This window comes from Lepidochelys olivacea (assembly GCF_965140295.1).
Source record: "Lepidochelys olivacea isolate rLepOli2 genome assembly, chromosome: 9".
NCBI classification, from domain to species: Eukaryota; Metazoa; Chordata; order Testudines; family Cheloniidae; genus Lepidochelys; species Lepidochelys olivacea.
The window spans coordinates 33778452-33798303 of record NC_140419.1 but is presented as its reverse complement, the minus strand read 5'-3'; the positions used below and the strand labels follow the sequence as shown (position 1 = coordinate 33798303).

Genomic DNA, 19852 nt, shown 5'->3' with positions numbered 1-19852 from the left:
ATTGTTTCATTGACCTTTGTTGCTAATTGACAGCATTGCCTTTCATTGGTCTGAACCTGAGTTTTTACGACTGATGTTCTCAAGGGTTCCATTTGGTTGTTGGAAAGGAGCCACCACAGCTCTCCAAGAGAGCAGGCAGCACTAAGAAGAAGGTATGGTTTTGAACAGAAGCAGACTATTTAGGAAGACACACCACCTACCCCAGGTATACAGACAGAGGGTGCATGACATGTCCCTACCCCAACTAAGTCCTCTGCACTGGAGGAGGGATTCTCTCCAGGAAAGGACTAGTAGTGTTATCATCTCCGCTCTCTCGGAGGGTCTCCTGTGGGGCACAGCTCTACAGTACACTCTACAGTATTCTGGCCATGAGTCTATTTTGGTCAGTGCTGCCACCTTCTCAGGCTGTGCTGGTCCCTAGCAGCCCCCCCTAGTAAATTAAATTGTAGCTGCTTTGCTGCACTCCAATTTCACACACACACACACACACACACACCAGTGGCTTATGACCAGAAAAAACCCTTGGTGAACATGCCCCAGAATCTATGGGTAAAATTCTGGTTCCCTTGAAGTCAGTGACAAAACCCTGTATTGACTTCAATGGGGGCAGGATTTTACCCTACAGGTCCTCCCACTTCCTATAGTTCATGAGTCAGTGGCCTACAGGGGAATTTATAATATAAATAAGGCGATTCTATAGGAAATGAGCATGAACTATCCTTCTAAGAACTGTCTGGTTAATTACATGAAAGCACTACAGTATCATCAAATCTCAGTTCTGTTCTTAGCGTGGAGTTTACCTATTGGGCACTGAAAAGGAGAACACTCACCACCATACCAAGTGGTGGTCAGACAGTGATGTGGCAAGTTGTCTCCCTCCCTGACATCTCCCCTTTTCAGTTATAGTTCCATCTTGTGAGGTCTGTCCCTTCTTTTACGGCTCAGTCCACCTGGTTAGCCACACATTCCAGTCCAGCCCTTTCGGAGTATATCAAAAGAAAGTCCAATCACAGAGAAGTATTTCAGTGACTGCGAGGGCTTCAGAGCTTTCACCTTAGTTCAGAAACATCAGGTCTAGGTCCTTGAATAGTCAAGGTCTTTCCCAGCTGGAATATCCACCAAGGTAACGGCTCCTATTGTTGTCAGGTCTTTTTAGAATTGGTAGAGGAACCTGGGCTCACCCTCTCCACTTGCACTTTCCCCTCACCAAATTCAGGATTTGTGATAAAGGTCCCAAATCTGCAAGTCTTTCACTTCTTTTGCAATCAACGAGAGTTCTGCATAGAGAAAGACTGCAGGATCAGACCCTTAATACTCTCAGTATGTGATCCCTTTAAAAAAAAAAAAAAAAAAAGCTTTATGACCACTTTCAATACAATCCATTCCCAATAACTTCATTTAAATAATTGTGCTTTGAAAAAAGAGAAGAAGCTTTGCATCTGAATATTTTGGCTAAGGTTGCTGTGTGATGAAGTTGCAGTAGAAATGAAAATGTAAATGAGCTGTTTTTTTTAAAAGGCTTCTTGGTGCAAATCCTGTCAATTATTGCAAACAAAACCACGACGACATTTTCAGGATTGGTGAAAGGAAATAATATAGATTGTCAATGCATAAGGAAAGCATTTTTGGCTTTTAAACCTCCAAGCTTCTCAAGGTCCTTCCACAATATGTTACTGCTCTTATATAATACTTCAAAAAATTCTGAATACCCAGGACACAAATGGTCTCCAACTTACCTATGTTAGGCAATGATTTAAGCAGACATGAAAGAGCCAAAGAAATTAAAATAAATGAATAGCTAGCCATACTTGCCTGGCCAACATTTCCCTGCTGTCTCCATGCCTCCTGTTTCTATAGCAATCTAACGTACCGCAAAAGCTTATTAATGAAGTTACTTTAGCATCAATTCCAGTGCATGCAGCTGTAAAGCTATATGAGCTCTAATAAAATTAACTAATACCTTTAATTATAAAGAGATTGCTGAAAACTCCCCTTTCCCAACCACCAACCTAAATAAACAAATAATTCTAGCCCGAATAAATAAATAAATAAACACAGTAGTTTCCCCATCCAAAAAATGTTTTCTCAGCAATTTAACTTTGTATTTAGTGATGGTTTTTATAGCGTGTCTGTCTGTTCAGTTTTGCAGTTTCTTGCTCTTTGTATTCTGACTGCTCAGCCCAAAGGACACATACATCATCTATTAGTTCTTTCAACTATTTTAATATTGAATTACATATTATAGCTTTATTTTAGACTCCAAATTGAAGTAAGTGCTATACTCTGCATATTAAATTAATTGTTGCCTATATTAACAAGATGCAACTCTCATCTAAGTCTGCAGGCCAAATTAAGCAGAGGTGTAAATGGCAGCTCAAACTGGTCATAAAGTGTCTGGTTCTGAAACCCTTATTCACATGGCAGTAGGGCAGAGGGACAGTATCTAATGACAGGTCCTGTACACACATGGCAGACATGTATAAGATGTGCATCTCCAAGGTTTCTTCCATATGAGGTCAGCCTGACCCCACAATGGAAAAAATACAGAGGAAACTGCAAGGGGAACCTAACAGCATTGCCTGTCTCCTATAGAGATATTACTATGAAAAAATGTGATCTGGCTTGAAGATTTGTAAACAGTTTCTTACTTTTGTGGTAAAAAGGCATTTACAAAGAAACAACATAAAAATAAATGTGGAACAATTTACATTATCAAAACACTGAACACTCACTGCTGGAGCAGACTGCAAGGTCCTCAGAAAGGCTCCCTATACACATTAGGAGCTGTATAGCTTTTATCTTATAAGAAGCACCGTGAATAAGGCAAGAGCTGTGCATGAGGCCTATTCATTGTTTACCTTTACTACATTTTTCACTACAATAGCTAGAGTTCGCCAGGCACATGCACATAGCACAGCTTTCTTCAGCTACATGCTTTCCAAGCAAATTCAGTGTCAAATGTCCCACAGATGTTCCGACAGGCTGGTGATAGAAAAAGACCTCTGCACATTCAGCAAAGCCTGCCCGCTATAGGGTGCAATCGAATGGTCACAGACCGTCAATTGACATGCTCCAAGCTTTGCTTTTTCCTGTCTTCAACTGCTGGTGGGGTATCATGCTCATCAAGATATCAATGCCATTGCATTGGGGATAATGGAGCGAACAGACATTTTGGGACTTTAACATTTCCCATCATAGCTGGAAACCCAAACATAACAGCAATGTTCTAGTTGCACAAGAAGAAAATGTAAGTGGTTATATACAAAAGTGAAAGATCATTCCAGTTTCATCATTCCAGGGAATGAAAACACAAAAAGTAAAACTAACAGCAAAAATGGTGAAAAATTAACTGGATTTGTTTCAGTGTTTGGTTTAATAACCTATGGGATATTGGTAACAAAGGTCAGGAATATTTGAAAATAATGATTTTCTGTTTGGATATTGTCCTTTGCATGGCACCTCTTCTATAGGATTAACAGGGACAGGGCTTTCCCAACACATTGAATGAGAGTCTGGTTATAATCCCTCTTCCCTGTAGTGTCTGTAGATAACTTTGATACTTGCCCTTTGGTATGGATATTTTTCTTTCACATTTTACCATTGCGATATTTAGAAATTAACAGAACCTTTTTAGTATCACTGATATCCTTGACATGACAGAGAAACTGAGTTGAGGTTTCCTCTTATGTTTAGACAGAGGACACTTCTAGCATGTAATGCACCATTAAACCACACCAAATATTTGGTGAAGCTCAATAGTGCACTACATATATGGAGAGCGTGTTATGTATAAAATGAATCACCATTACCATCATTTTCCTCCATACTCCGAGTGCTATTTTTATCTGCATCTGGTGTTATGTAAGGGTGAATGGAAGTAGAACATAGCGCTTTGGCTGTTTATTCACTCAATCATTATCAGAGACCTGACAATTCCAGTGTGGAGGTTGGAGAAAAGTCTGCAAGTAGCGTAAGTAATAAATACACTATAATCTCAAAGGAACAACATATACAGGGTCTTGGGGAAGATCCTTAGATGGTGTAAATATCAGTACAGCTGATACCTTACACCACCTGCAAATCTGCCCACAGTGACTGGGATGGTAGGTAGTGATGGTAAGGAAGATGATGATTTATTCCCACAGCAGGTGCTGCTATCGCAGAGATGTGCAAGGTAACAGATTTGACAGCTACCCTTGTTTATCCATCTGTACCCACTACACCTGCCACCATCTAAGTACTGTCTGAGCAGAAAGCACAGTCCAACAGCTCTAAAAGCCAGCTTGCTAGAATACACGGCATGTCTTAATCTGATGCCAGACTCGGTCCTGTTTGGCACAGAAAGAAAAGATATTTCAGAATGAAATCCAGTTTTCTCCATAAGATTGCCTCTGCATCTTACATGTTTATCCTCATTTCCGACCAGGCTCCTGAGGAAATGATCGTAGCTGGCATGCCAAAGTTATACCAATTTGAATACTATTGCCAATCAGAACAGATTCCAGCTGTCAATGCCACAGCAAACATGGAAACAGAGGATTTTGGGGAAAACAGCACCACGGACACACTTAAAATTTATTTATTTAATAATTGCAAATGATTTTCAGATAAGTCCCCCAGGCACAGTGTTATCCTTCGTATAAATCGCAATCTCAGTGGTAATCATGCATTTACACAGAAATGAGCTGAATTACAAAGGTCAATTTCAAGAAATGACATACTATGTCAACAGGCAGGGAGCTTACTTACAGAACTCCTACTGCAACAGTATTTCATTATGCCAATTGCAAAAGAGGTTTCCTGAACACATTACTGAAATTCCTGGTTTCCTGGAAGGACGTGCACACTGCACAGTGATTCACATGGTCATGCTTCCAGATATAGCAAACAGACAATTCTGTACCTACAGCTTTTCAGGTAGCTTTAATAAGATTTGAAGGTCACAACTTCTTAAACATAAAACTGTCATTATTTTAATAATTTTTAAAGGTGTCTTGCAGAAGTCATTATTTACTAACCAGAAAACCAAAAAAAAATTCAGTACTTAGTCTAATAAGGTGTTTCAGGCATATTTTCTTTGTGTCGGTGTACAGCACCTAGCACAATCCCTGACTGCTGCTTTAGATGCTACTTCAATACCAGAACTAATATTACAAAACAGAAGCAGAGCAGCTGTAATATACTCTCACTGTTATATTGTATTTCCATATTCCATACCAACTCCCCCGCCCGTCCCCTAAAAATTATGCTAAAAGAAACATTAAGGATGGAAAGCAAAAAACTCAAAAATTAGGAAGCACCAAAATTAAGGTTGCACAAATAACTTTAACTCTGTCCCCCCTTGTGCATGTACATTAGGATATCTTCTTTAATTGCATTATCACAAAGCATTTTTTTTCACAGGACCTCTGCTTCATTCAGTGCCCACGTAGGACAGTGCTCAGGGAATGAGGCAGCTGTTCAATATTTTTTTTTATCCTCATTATTCATTGTGTAGTCCCATATGTTATTTACTGAACACCACACAAACCCTGAACGGAATTAAAAAATAATAATTTTCCTGGGCTTTTCTATGGCACTCATCACTGAAACAGTGGCTGCTGTCCCTCTACCCCACCACTTCGTGCAGGGATTTTCAGTCACTGTACATGTGTAGTTGTGAATTGAGTAATCTTTTCCATCAACCAATAAAATTTCCTGCTCAGAAAATAATTTTGGAATAATTTGCCTAGGAATCACCAAAAAAATTGAAAAATCCTCCCAAATATTCCCCATCACTTGTTAGGAAATTGTATGCTCATGATCATCAGAGACCCCTAAAATTTCATCAGGAAGGCTGAATGGGTATTCAACAAAATAAAAGGTTACATCAAAGCAATGCATTGAAACCTCAAGAATACATTAATATCTATGCTGACTCCTCAAATTTCTTACTATGATGCCATTTAAAGAACAGATTTTCTTTTGGGAAAGAATCTTTTTTTTAAAAAAATTAAACTACTGAGAAGTGATTAACTGCCCTTAAAAATAGCATATTTAACCACTTGTCTTGCTTCAGCAGCAGGTAGTTGATACTTATGTCGGGTGAGTACTGCAGAATATAGTAATCCACTAAGTAATGCTGCTCTTTAAAATCCATAAGCCTACTTACAATGAGCTTGAGAGACAAACATCTACAGCTTATTCAATTCAAGAATTCTCTGCTTTCGAAATGTCCATTCAGCAATCCTGCCACATATTGTTTCACAATACTACAGGCTCACTTATTCATAAACAAATCATTAACATTCTTGACATAAAATCACAGTGTACAATGAAGCCCAGCTATGATGACGTTTTACTACTTTTGCTCGGCCCATCATGAATCAAAGTTTTGTTTCACAAAAACTATCCTCATCAAATAAAAGACAAATTATGCTCCGTGAGAAGACTGCCAGCATGAAAAGCTTACGCAAAAATTACAGCCTCATTATCAAGTCCATACAGTAGTAGCCCCTGTGTTCAGTTAGTGAAACCAGCAGTCTACAATCTATGCATGACTTTTCATACTAGGACTGCAAGACACAATTATGTGCTACATTACAGCATTAAGGTAATTTTTACTTTCTCAGATACTACCAGAAAATACTATGCACATTAAAAAGGGAATGATTTTCCTTCTCCCACTTCCCCAAAACAGAATTTTATTTTAAAAGCCATCTGAAAAGGTAAATAGATAAGATACTGCAATCATTAACATGTCTATTAGCAGTTCAGAGTCAAAGGTTTTCAGCCAAGAGCTTCTATGACTAAGGACTATTTTTATATAGATATGTCAAACTTAAATTAGACTAATTAAAAAGAATGGAGTGGACTAATTAATGACAAGACCTGGACACTTATGCATGATTCACTGACTATACCATGTATAGACAACAGTGCTCAGTACAACTCTTCTATAGTTCAAATTCTCCATGTTCTACCTCCAAGTACACCCAACCCCGTTTTCAACAACAACAACAAAATCTGTAATGCTCACATTTCGAAGGATAAGGAACAGATGGAAAATAGACTCACTAATGATCTGCATTATGCTCTTGGCAGCTTGAAAATATATTCTGCAAGAACTGGATGGCTCAGTAAATTGAAACTAGAATAATGTGCTTTTTCTACTTTGGCAGCCAGTTCAAATCTAGCCCAGTAAATGCAACATTTCAACTCTGAAGACAACAGGTGTGCTGAAACATTAATATTTAGCAAAAAAACAAAGCGTAGCTAACTTTGGCCTTGATCCTGAAAAAAGCTACACTCATGCTTAACTGAACAAAGTGAGGTTTCAGAATAGCAGCCGTGTTAATCTGTATCCGCAAAAAGAAAAGGAGTACTTGTGGCACCTTAGAGACTAACAAATTTATTTGAGCATAAGCTTTCGTGAGCTACAGCTCACTTCATCGGATGCATTCAGTGGAAAATACAGTGGGGAGATTCCACACAAAGATGGACGACAAGCCATCAGAAACAGTATTCCCGATGTCACGGCAATCCTGGTGGCTGAACTTTGTCCTCACCCATAACTATCTCACATTTGGGGACAATGTATACCTTCAAATCAGCAGCACTGCTATGGGTACCCGTATGGCCTCTAGTATGCCAACATTTTTATAGCTGACTTAGAACAACACTTCCTCAGCTCTCGTCCCCTAATGCCCCTACTTTACCTGCGCTGCATTGACGACATCTTCATCATCTGGACCCATGGAAAAGAAGCCCTTGTGGAATTCCACCATGGTTTCAACAATTTCCATCCCACCATCAACCTCAGCCCGGACCAGTCCACACAAGAGAGCCACTTCCTGAACACTATGGTGCTAATAAGCGATGGTGACATAACTACCACCCTATACCAGAAACCTACTGACCGCTATGCCTACCTACACACCTCCAGCTTTCATCCAGACCAGACCACACCACACAATCCATTGTCTACAGCCAAGCTCTACGATACAACCGCATTTGCTCCAACCCCTCAGACAGAGACAAACACCTACAAGATCTCTATCAAGCATTCTTACAACTACAAAACCCACCTGCTGAAGTGAAGAAACAGATTGACAAAGCCAGAAGAGTACCCAGAAGTCATCTACTACAGGACAGGCCCAACAAAGAAAATAACAGAACGCCACTAGCCGCCACCTTCAGCCCCCAACTAAAACCTCTCCAACGCATCATCAAGGATCTACAACCTATCCTGAAGGATGACCCATCACGCTCACAGATCTTGGGAGACAGGCCAGTCCTTGCTTACAGACAGCCCCCCAACCTGAAGCAAATACTCACCAGCTACCACACACCACACAACAGAACCACTAACCCAGGAACCTATCCTTGCAACAAAGCCCATTGCCAACTGTGTCCACATATCTATTCGGGGACACCATCATAGGGCCTAATCACATTAGCCACACTATCAGAGGCTCGTTCAGCTGCACATCTACCAATGTGATATATGCCATCATGTGCCAGCAATGCCCCTCTGCCATGTACACTGGCCAAACTGGACAGACTCTACGTAAAGAATAAATGGACACAAATCAGACGTCAAGAATTATAACATTCAAAAACCAGTGGGAGAACACTTCAATCTCTTTGGTCACTCAATTACAGATCTAAAAGTGGCAAAATTCTTCAACAAAAAAACTTCAAAAACAGACTCCAAAGAGAGACTGCTGAATTGGAATTAATTTGCAAACTGGATACAATTAACTTAGGCTTGAATAAAGACTGGGAGTGGATGGGTCATTACACAAAGTAAAACTATTTCCCCATGTTTATTTCCCCCCCTCCCGCTCCCACTGTTCCTCAGATGTTCTTGTCAACTGCTGGAAATGGCCCACCTTGATTATCACTACAAAAGGTCCCCCACCCCCAGCTCTTCTGCTGGTAATAGCTCACCTTACCTGCTCACTCTTGTTACAGTGTGTATGGTAACACCCATTGTTTCATCTTCTCTGTGTATATAAATCTCCCCACTGTATTTTCCACTGAATGCATCTGATGAACTGAGCTGTAGCTTATGCTCAAATAAATTTGTTAGTCTCTAAGGTGCCACAAGTACTCCTTTTCTTTTTGAACAAAGTGAGTAGTTCTATTGGCTTCAGTGACTACTCACCACATGTAAAGGTGAGCACATATCTAAGTTTGCAAAATTGAGAACTTTGTTATTTATAATGAAGTTACAACATTTAATTTGGGGTATTCTCACTCATTTTAAAAAATATTTTGAGTGCTATTGCTTTCCTTTTACAACTTATTTTATTTATAGCTTTAGCAGAATTTAACCACAGCACATACACTATAGTCCACGCATGACTGATGGGTTTGATACAACAATTGGTGAGATAGCTTCTATAGCTGGAGTTGTGTAGGAGATCAGACTTACTGGACTTATGGTAGTCATCCAAGCTTATAAACTATTTTTATACTTGTTTTTGATTAAGTGTGCATGTTTTTCAAAGACTAATAGATTTTTAAGGTAACAAGGGACAATCATGACCATCTAGTTTGACATCCAGCACAACACAGCCAATAACTTATGCATGAGCTATAGCATAACTTTTGGTAAGGTATTGAATTTTGATTTAAAGACTTCATATGACAGAGAATCTATCTAGTTGTTCCAACAGTTAATAACCTACACTGTTAAAAAATGTGCACCTTATTTCTAAGTCTGAATTTGTCTTGCTGCAACTTCCAACCACTGGATCCCATTATGCCTTTTATTTCTTCATCAGAAATCTCTTCCTTGTATAAGGACTTATAGATTGTGATCAAGTCACCTGTTAACCATCTCTTGGATAAACTAAACAGACGGAGCTTCTTCAGTCTCTCACTGGAAGGTATGTTTTCCAAACCTTGTCTCATTTGTTGTTACACAACTAATTATATTCTGTGCTAGATATTTACTTGCAGAAGCTGGGGAAAACACTTAAATCCAATTATTTGAAAAGACTAAGGCCTTAATCCTGCAATTACTTACACAAACACTTAATTATAAGCACAGGAGTTAGGGTGACCAGATAGCAAGTGTGAAAAATCAGGACGGGGGGGAGGGGGTGGTGGTGTGTGTAATAGGTGCCTACCTATGTAAGAAAAAGCTCCAAAAATCAGGACTGTCCCTATAAAATTGGGACATCTGGTCACCCCAACAGGAGTAGTCCTGCTGAAGCCAATGATTCATGCACAGGCCTAAAGTTAAGCATGCGCATTAAGTGTTTACAAAATTAGCGCCTATTTTTCCACTTTATCAGACTTTAATTAAATCAAAATCAAAGGATGAGAAAGGGTATAAAAACAGAGGAAGGATGGTTCTAAATGAAGAAAACAGCCATGATCAATGGAATGAAATCTGCGAGTATACAGGAAAAGTCCTGAGAGAGTCCTGTAAAAACAAGGAAAGAAAACTTATACAAAATAACGTGTGTGTGGGGTATCTGACACCTATAGGCAAAGAGAAATTCCTTCTCACACACATCTAGGCGTCCCCAGGAAAGGGAGCTTTGCAGCACTCTGTGCTAAGTCCAGCCTTTTTAAATATCTTCATTAACAAATGAGAAGAGAAATAAACAGAGACCCAAAGTTGGAAGGAGTTGCAAACATCAGCAAGAAAGGATAAAAGACAAAGGAAACCATAAAGACTGAAAACATGAGCAAGATCTGTTTTCTGGGTTATTTTTTTGGTTTTGGGGGTTTTTTGGTAAGGGGAGATAAATTATTTAGTTTCTTTAGGAATTCAGGTTTGGGGCATTATATGAGTGCTGGCTACCAAAGTGCCCATATATTTTACGTCTATAAAAATCAATCAAAAAATAAGAGATATTTATTAAGCAAAAAGCTTATTCCCTGTTATAAAATCAATCATAAGCCTATTCAGGCCACGTGTAACTCCGGCTCTGATGAGACTGTTGGAAAAAATATGGGGTCTCCCCTGAGAGGGCTTTAATACTTGATGAAAAAAATGAAAACTTTGGAACAAACATCAAGAGTGCAGTATTGCCAATTCCACAAGTTAAAAATAATGATTCTGGTCCCCAAAAATAATCAGATTTAAAAAAAAAAACTGTAGAGTTGTTTTTATTTGTTTTCTGGTTTTTGAGTCTTTAGGGCTCACATTTTCAAATTTTACTCTGCAACCATGAGAGCAAGAAACTTACTTTCTCTTTCACAGTGAAAGCTTAGCTTCTCATGTAATCACATGGCTTTGGGAGCTGTGGCTTTAAGAACAATACAAAGTATTCTGACGTGATAAAATGATAGTCAACTTGAAGAAAGGCAAGCTCTGATATCTGCTATCAATGGGGAGTTCAGGGTGTACAAATAATGCATAACAGAGCCCTTAGTGGTGCTAATAGACAGCAAATTAAAAATGAATTTGCAACATGACATGGCAGCAAAAAATATCAATACAGTTTGGGCGGCATCCCATCACATGACAAGGAAGCTGTAGTCTGATTCAAATGACCAGGAAGAGCGTATTCACCTATAGGTATCTGATTACCAGATTGACTAACTGGAAGAACTTCAAATTTGAGCAATAAAAATCAGAGGGCTGGAGGTCGATTTATCAGAAAAGGTTAATGAGTTAAATAAATGTGCAAAGCATAGCTTGCATGAGCAACAACTGGGATAGGAGAGAAGACAAAGTACCAGCCTACACACGAAGAGTTTAAACACAAATGAGGAAGAGGATTTATTTAGCTTAATAAAAAGGATACAACTAGAATGGGATGAAGTTAAGGAATTGGGAAATTTAGGCAGCACCTCAGGGGAAGCTTCCTGAGGATGAGAACAATTACTCAGTGAAATAATCTAAATGTTGAAGGCCCATTACTGGGCACATTTAAACAGATAAAACAGTAGTAAAAGTACAATAGCAAACAATCCTGTGTGCACAAGGGGACTGAACAGAAGACCGGAGAATACCTGGAGCAATTAACTGGTTATTGCATTGTCCGACGTTTGAATTCTAGGAAATCCAGCATTGTAAACCCAGGCTTTCCCTTGCTGGCCAAAGCTGTAATACCAGACATGTCCTCACTCTAGTAAAAAATGGAACTGTGCAGACTGATGAAAATTTGACACTTAATTCAAAGAATGAATCATCACACAAAAACTGAGCAGTTTCTCCAGGCCCAGATACATGTTAGTGTAACCCATGCTTGCTCGGTGTGGCGCTGTCCCCCTCTAGTCCTGCTAGCCCAGCTGGAGATTGACGAGTCTACTACAGCTTAGGGCTACAGTAGAACCTCAGAGTTACGAACACCTTGGGAATGGAGGTTGTTTGTAACTCTGAAATGCTCATAACAAAACATTATGGTTGTTCTTTCAAAAGTTACAACTGAACACTGACTTAATACAGCTTTGAAACTTTACTATGCAGAAGAAAAAAGCTGCTTTTCTTTTCTTTTATAGTAGTTTACATTTAACACAGTACTGTCCTGTATTTTCCATTTTTTTGGTCTCTGCTGCTGCTGACTGTGTACTTCTGGTTCCAAATGAGGTGTGTGGTTGACTGGTCAGTTTCTAACCGGTGTTTGTAACTCAGAGGTTCTACTGTGGCTTTTAGCTCATGCAGTAGAGATTGATACACTAAGTTTCAAAGGTCCCAGATTTAATCCCACCCTCTGACAGCATTACATTAGGACTGGCACTCATTTTGAAATACACAGAGCAGTTTGTCCTGCATCCTAGGAGGACAGTTGAAGAGGTCCAAATTTATTTTGGGCCCTGTAACAGCGTATTAGGATAATATTAAATACTAATGTGATGATACAAGGTTAGCAGGCAAGTTATGAGACACAAATAGCTATGCAATTATCAGTGCTTTTAAAGAATGTGTAGTAACACACAACTGAGAAAATAGAATAAAAATAATATTTTTGTTTCACAAGGCAAACAGAAGTAAACAAAAACTTTCTGTAATGAGTTAAGATTTCTGTAAAGGAAATCCTCCTATCAGGGTATATATCATTCTCTGCTCTTTTCAAGGTATAGAGATAGCAGAGACAGGCAGCAGACGCAGTTTGGATTGTAAAATGACCAGACAATGAAGAGGAAAGTAGATGGCTCAGCCAACTGGCAACAGGCTATAGAGCCTTTTAACTTGACGTTGCTGGTTCAAGCCCAGCATATGCCCAAAATCATTACTGTCCAGTAGTTGTTCTGACTGTGGTGTGCTCCATGAAGTTACATGGTGGTTTCAATCTAGTGCCTGACAGAGATGTGTCTCTGTTATTAAAACCACCGCTACTGTTGAAACTAATTGGCATCCTGGTTGCTGGTCTCAAAAGAGAAGCCAGCATGGTCAGGGCTAAGGTACAACTGCTAGGCAATATGGGGAAGTCAGAACTTCTGCTCATACTATCACACTTCAGGGATGTCATGAGCACTAAATTTGTAAGAAAAAACAAAGGAAAATAGAAGGATATTGGTGATAATTTACCAGGCCAGACGGCTGACCATAGGTATTCCTAGAGGTCTTTAAAAAGCACTAATCCTGAGCAAGCTGCCTCCAGGCTGTAAAAGAATAAAGCAAGGCCATAAAATGTATAAAATGTAAAATTAAAGAAAACCCTGTAAACTTGCTTAGAAAAGCTTACAGTTCTGAACTAAATTGGGGGTTTTCTTATACTTAACTGTATGTGGCAAAAGGGGAAGAGGCAAATGTGCGGCAAATATATATTTACTGAATGGATATAATGAACCAGGACTGTAGTTTAAAGCAAAAACTACACATAAGCTGAAGACTCAACCATTATTTTGCTCCTACTGAAATCAGTGACAAAAAATTCCATCAACTTCTATGGCGCTGTACAGGAATCGTAGACTTGATTTTGGACGGAAAAAAGAACTGAAAGGCAAACAGACAGGATTCTATCAACCAAAAGGAAATAAAAAGCAAACCTGTTAGCTCGGATGGCTTTTTTTCTGTTCCTAAAAACCTCTTACATCCTTAAAACAAAGAGAAAAATTAACACATGCTACAGAAATGCATACTTTTGTCAATTTACCAATCATCATAGCACACAAAGTATGCATTAACTTTTTCCTTCAGTCAGAGAATATTAGAAATAACTTTCTTTATAGTCAGTCACTTAAAAGGAAGTGCCTTTTAGACAGTCAAACAGTTGTGTTTTCCAAAAGAATTTGTAAAATCCACGCACTGTTAGTAATAGGGCTCCAAGCAGATCTTCATGAAAATTAATTACTGGTTTAGTGCAATGGCTTGATATACAGCTAATTCTTACACATTGTCTAAATTATTTTTCTTTTCTCCAGCTAGTGAAAGACAGCATGGATTGCTGATCAATGGAAATAGAAAACCTTGATTAAAAAAAAGGTCACCAAGTATTATTAAGGCAGTTCTCTGCAGACCATAAAAAGCAGAAGAGCAAAGTTAGAATTAGTGAACATATTCTCTTAGCGCCATCCTGCTATTTCTATGCAAAGATGTTCTGGAATAAAATGTTATTATGGATAAGCACACTGAGATGTTCTTAATATATGAAAACAATGTCATAAACCTGAAGCTATTAATTCCTGATAGCTAAGGGCTATAGTTTATCATTAGCATCTAACAGTGAATGATGGCTTTTAAAGTCAGTTCCCTTTCTCCCCAGAGACTGAATTGGCTAAATCATTTATTAATGTCAAGGGCTGACATTTTTCAATTAACATAATGAGTTTTTAGAGGTTCAGGCCATATGAATTCTCTATTTGTGCATGCTCTTTTGCCAATTAGAAAAAAGTGGAGCATTCTCTAATGTGTGTGTCTTTACTTAAACTGATCATTATTAAAGTTCAGAAATTAATCACACAAACAACATCTAGTTCCAAACATACCATGAATAAGCCTCTACAACACAGAGAAAGAAACCAGGCTGGGCTCACTGGAGATGACTCAAAACATACAGACTTTGGAGTCCATAAGGGTAGAGATTAGCTAGCATGAATTACATGAATCAAACGCCTCAGCTCCTCAGACTTCAACTAATCGCTTTCAGTGGACGCATTTACAAAAAAGAGTTCTTTACTAAGATCTAAGCTACAGAGAGTCTACGTAAGTCCTATATATTAGGTAGAGAGAGGCCCACAGTGTTTGAGGTCTGGCTTATTTGTGAAAGGAGGAAGGGGACAAAAACTACCAATAGAGAAAAACAAACAAAGCGACATTGAAATAGAGTGGGGTGAGCTTGCAGCGATGCAGACATCCCTGCTTCTGGAAATTCTCCTTTGATTCTCAAGTTTGGGAAGCAGCGGGTGTGAATCCTCTGCCACTTCCACAGGGAAAGGAACAAATCCACTCCCTCAACATAAAATTTGTGAGGAAATTCCATGAATGGAACTTTTTTTCAGACACACAGGACTATTTCATGTAAGGGAACATCAGGTCTTCAGATATTAACATCTCATGTAGCACCAATACTACAAAGGAAGCTGGTATCGACCCCTACATCTAGTTGCCTAGTAGTTTACATCATAAAGGATTCTTGTGACATTTTCTTTGAGAAGCTCTCACACATCCATTATTTGAAGCAGACCTTTAATATTTAGCAGGGGATAGACCTTTGAGGGAGGAAAGTGCCTTTGCTTTGTCCCATGAAATTCCATTCAGCTTTTGCTGAGACAAACTCCCAAAAATTGCCATTTCCCTTCTGCCACATGTGTTCTTCAGGAAAATTTTATCAGCACATCGAAATAATAACTAAACACAAACATTCTAAGGCTGGGCTCATGCTGACACAAAAGCAGCAACAGCAGAAGCAGCAACGATAATAGGAATGCCTGGCAGCTGACAGAGTAACTGCAGCTCTGTAGACAAGTGGGGAGGGGAGTGAGAAGAATTGGGACCCAATCCAGGACCCAGCAGTCCATTTCAGGCCCCAGCACCCACCTTCTGGGATATCAACCTTTTCCTGCTGCCAGCTAATGTACTTAATCCTGAGTTCAAGAGGTCATAATCTGTGATACAATGCTGATGGTTCAGGGTTCAAACCCGAGTGATGATTCATGATGAGGGGGGGATGTTGCAGTTGCACATAATATAATGTGGTTTTTTACCTTTTTTCCTTTAAGAACACTAGAAAATTACAGTTTCTTCATATGTTAAAAGAATATTAATTTAGGTTATGAAGTCAAACTCCAACATTAGGAAATACCAAATGTCTGATTGACCAAGAAACCTTAACTCTCACTCTTTGGGTTTATGCGTTATCGTACAGTCTATAGTTACATGATCAAATACTATTTTCCCCCCACAGGTCCCTTGCCTTATTCTGTGCATAGGATGGACATGCAAGGAGGTAGAATTAGGATTGTGTGGGCAACCATAAATCTGGTATTTCCTAGCTTTTGTGTGTTTGACACTGCAACTTAAATAACAGTCCTGTAATGTGGGGTGTGCGGTTGTATGCCATATAACACGGAGCGTAGCTCAAGCTCTGTTAAGATTATATAGAATCTGAGAGGCAGATACAGGGACATTTGTTTCCCCGAATGTTTGAAATAACATAAGGAAGTGTATACAAAAGTTTCACAGAGCCACATCTATCATGCAGTCTTCAATTTTCCAACTCTGTAAAACACTTGAGATTCTTGAAAAATGCACAGAATGAGTCAAATTTAACTATTAAGTTCAATTGGCATGGAGAGCACTCAATACCATGTAGGTCTGGACCCTGTGCCAAAGCAAATAGGACAGAATTACCCTAAAGAGCCAGAAACACAGTAGTGTTCTCATTTGGTTGCTATAAGCTGCATTTGACTCCTCCAAATGATGGAAAGAGGTTCCCTACTAAGTGACAGGCCAAGGAATCTGCCAATATAGGACATTATTTTCTCTCTAATGTTGGTAAGCATATCCCATACCAGTATGGCTCAGTAGGTAGCATTCTTGCCTTTGGGCCCATACCAGGATTTAGGCTTACAGTTGATGCTGATAATGCTATATAGTATAATTAGGAATGCACACTGTGCAAAAGTATTGTCCTTTGAATGAGATACTAAATCAAAATCCCTACTTTTCAGTTGCTGTGCACTTGGAAGAAAAAACACCCAACAGCTCTTTCAGAAAAAAGTAGACCACTCCACCAGGTTCCTGGTTGAATATTCCCTCAGGTGAGATAGGTGCTAAATGTCAAAAGCCATTTTTGAGATATTACTGAGCATATTTTGACTGCTTTTTACTTAGGCAGTGATTGCACTGCATAAATTATCAGATATTTGAAGGTGCTTACAGGGTAGGACAGGAAGTCCAAAAATCAAAGTTCCATAGCATAGCATTGAGTCTCCTTTCACATGGCATTTACTTAAGGGAGACACACTGAAAATGTTCCAATGACAATATTAGTAATAAAATATTTTTCATTTAGATAGTGCATTTTTACCTAAGACTCTCAAAGTAATCCTTTCTCTCCACAAAACAACTTCACTATGCACCAAATACCAGCGTGCAACCAGACTGGTAATGTTGCACACAGTATATCCCCAAGGGAGTATGGCTAATGTACCTGCATAGCTGTAGACACACCAACACTGCCTCTACACCTCCATGTCCAGGTCCCCAGATCTTGCCCTTCCTCTCCACAACAGAGCCATACCAGTTCTAATGCACTGTGGCCCTCCACAGAGATAGAAGTGGTCTCAGGATTGGTCCTGTGAGAAATGGTTCACTGTAACTGTAATTATATTTTGCATACCATAATTCCTTGGAGCAATCTGGACCTTCATTCTACTTCAATTAAAAAAACCACTCTGAGAAGCAATAAAAACACTGCCATTTCACTACACAGCAGTGCCAGGAAAAGCCCTGAGGGTCCATCTGTAAGAGTCAGATCCCTTGAACCTAGATTTGTTTAGTTATTTTAATATTTGGAATGTGAAATCCACACGCAAATCAAGTTTGAGCAATCAGGTTCTATATGGAACAAGTGCAGGGGGGAGGAAGTGGTGAAATTCATCTCCGAACATGGTACGAGGACATGGCTCTGTCAATCAACCCACATCTTCTGGCCACTTTCTCCAACATATGGGCTGGAATAGCAGTGGATGCATGTCTACATGATATCGAGGGCCAATGAATCCACATAAATGTAGACCCCACAGCCCTGCTCCCACCCTAACCCATTTTTACTCTCCATGATGGCCTGTGAACTTCTGGTATAAAGCCACGGGCTTTGATAGACTTTGAAACAACTAGAACACTTTGAATTTTGAACATAAATAACAATGATCAACCTCTACATAGGCAAAAGCTACACCCAAAGCTAGCTGGGATTTTATCAGTCTTTGTAGCCTCAGTAGATCATATAATTTTAATATACCTATGAAAAATACAGACAAGATACATGGAGTAAAACTTCATGAAACTCCAGTGAAAGCATGTTACATGTTAGGCAAATCAAAAGTATCAGACTAATTGGTTAGAATGTAAGCCAGAGCTGGCCAAGCTTCAGATTTTACCCTAACATTTTACTTTACCACATTTGCCTTTAGCTGATAAAAATCATTAGCTGGCAAATCACTCTCTCTCTTGATTTTTAAGTGTACAGAGCATAATCACGCATAAATACTTCCCAAAATAGACCAAACATTTAAAAAAAAATTTCACAATACAGTACCGCTTTGAATAGTTAAAACTAACTCTAAATCACGTTGCATTATTTACAGAGCAAAGTCAAACTCTTACAACATTTTTATTTTTCAAATAAAACCCATAAATACAGGTAACAGTCAGAAGCAGAAGATAACATGGAATCCTTAACATCTGCTTTCAGATAGGATTTCCCATCCAGACCCTCTTCCAAAGATTTGTTCAAAGCCCAGACCAGTATGAAAATTAATGATTGATTATAACAGAGAAAAGAAAAGATCTGGAGCCTGATTCTCCACTGCCCTGTATTTTATATAGCCATGACAGGAAGGATAGTCCCATGGTCAGGGCACCAATTTGGAACTTGAGAGATCTGCTTTCGATTATCTGATCTACCACAGACTTCCTATGTGACTTTAGTCTCTCTGTACCTCAGTACTTCCCTACCTCATAGGAGCATTGTGAGGATAAATACATTAAAAACTGTGGGCGCTCAGAGACTGTGATAACTGAGGCCATATATTGTGCAAATTGAGGGACACCACTTTGATTTGCAAGCTTTTGCACACACTTTCCACAAGGATAAATAGCCACATAAAGTGCAAGTCAGTTGAGAATCAAGCCCATAGTGTCATCCTGGCAGTACTGACTCTGCATAAATTCTTGATTAAGAGAAAACATTGGTTTGCCATTCTTATAACTGTTGCCTATCTGTCCCAAAGCAGTTCCTTTATGCACATGTAATAGCCTGGCTGCATATATCTCCTGTATGCCTCTAGGTTAATTTACCCCTACAGAATATGGTCCTCGAGTCTTTTAAGAATCTTCCCCCTCCCCCTGGTTACTTACAGGACTTGTGCAACTAATCTGGCTTGTCCTGATAAAGCAGGCAATGGGAATCTAGCCATGCAGCTTCTTTATCTGGAATGTCCCTAATGAAAATACCTGTTTGTTTAATGAAATTACACTGTTGCCCATCAACACCTCCTTCTAGGAATTCAAGGGTGACTGTGGCTGTTGCTGAAAATGATTGTATACAGTATTGTTAACTCTGATATGGTAACTGCTCTACATCACCACCTTTAACAAATTCTTCTCAAATTTTGCATTCAGAAGATTATTTTGCTATACGGACAGTAAGTGCACCATATTATGTTAACGCTGCAAAGACTGGGTCTTAACTTTTCATAAAGCAGATTTTTTATTTGTTATTTCATTCAGGTGCTC

At 39.1% G+C, this 19852-nt stretch overlaps 1 protein-coding gene across 4 annotated transcripts in view; it reads right to left on the bottom strand.

Annotated features, from left to right (window-relative positions):
• Positions 1 to 19852, bottom strand: part of PID1 (phosphotyrosine interaction domain containing 1) — a 160696-nt gene that overhangs the window by 115612 nt on the left and 25232 nt on the right. The window contains exon 1 of one of the 4 annotated variants that reach the window (XM_084639192.1): positions 6152 to 6169. The exons of the other annotated variants lie outside the window; for them this stretch is intronic. The gene's annotated coding sequence lies outside the window, so the exon portion shown is untranslated. Of the gene's footprint in view, positions 1 to 6151; positions 6170 to 19852 lie in introns of those variants that run through there. 4 annotated transcript variants of the gene reach the window in all.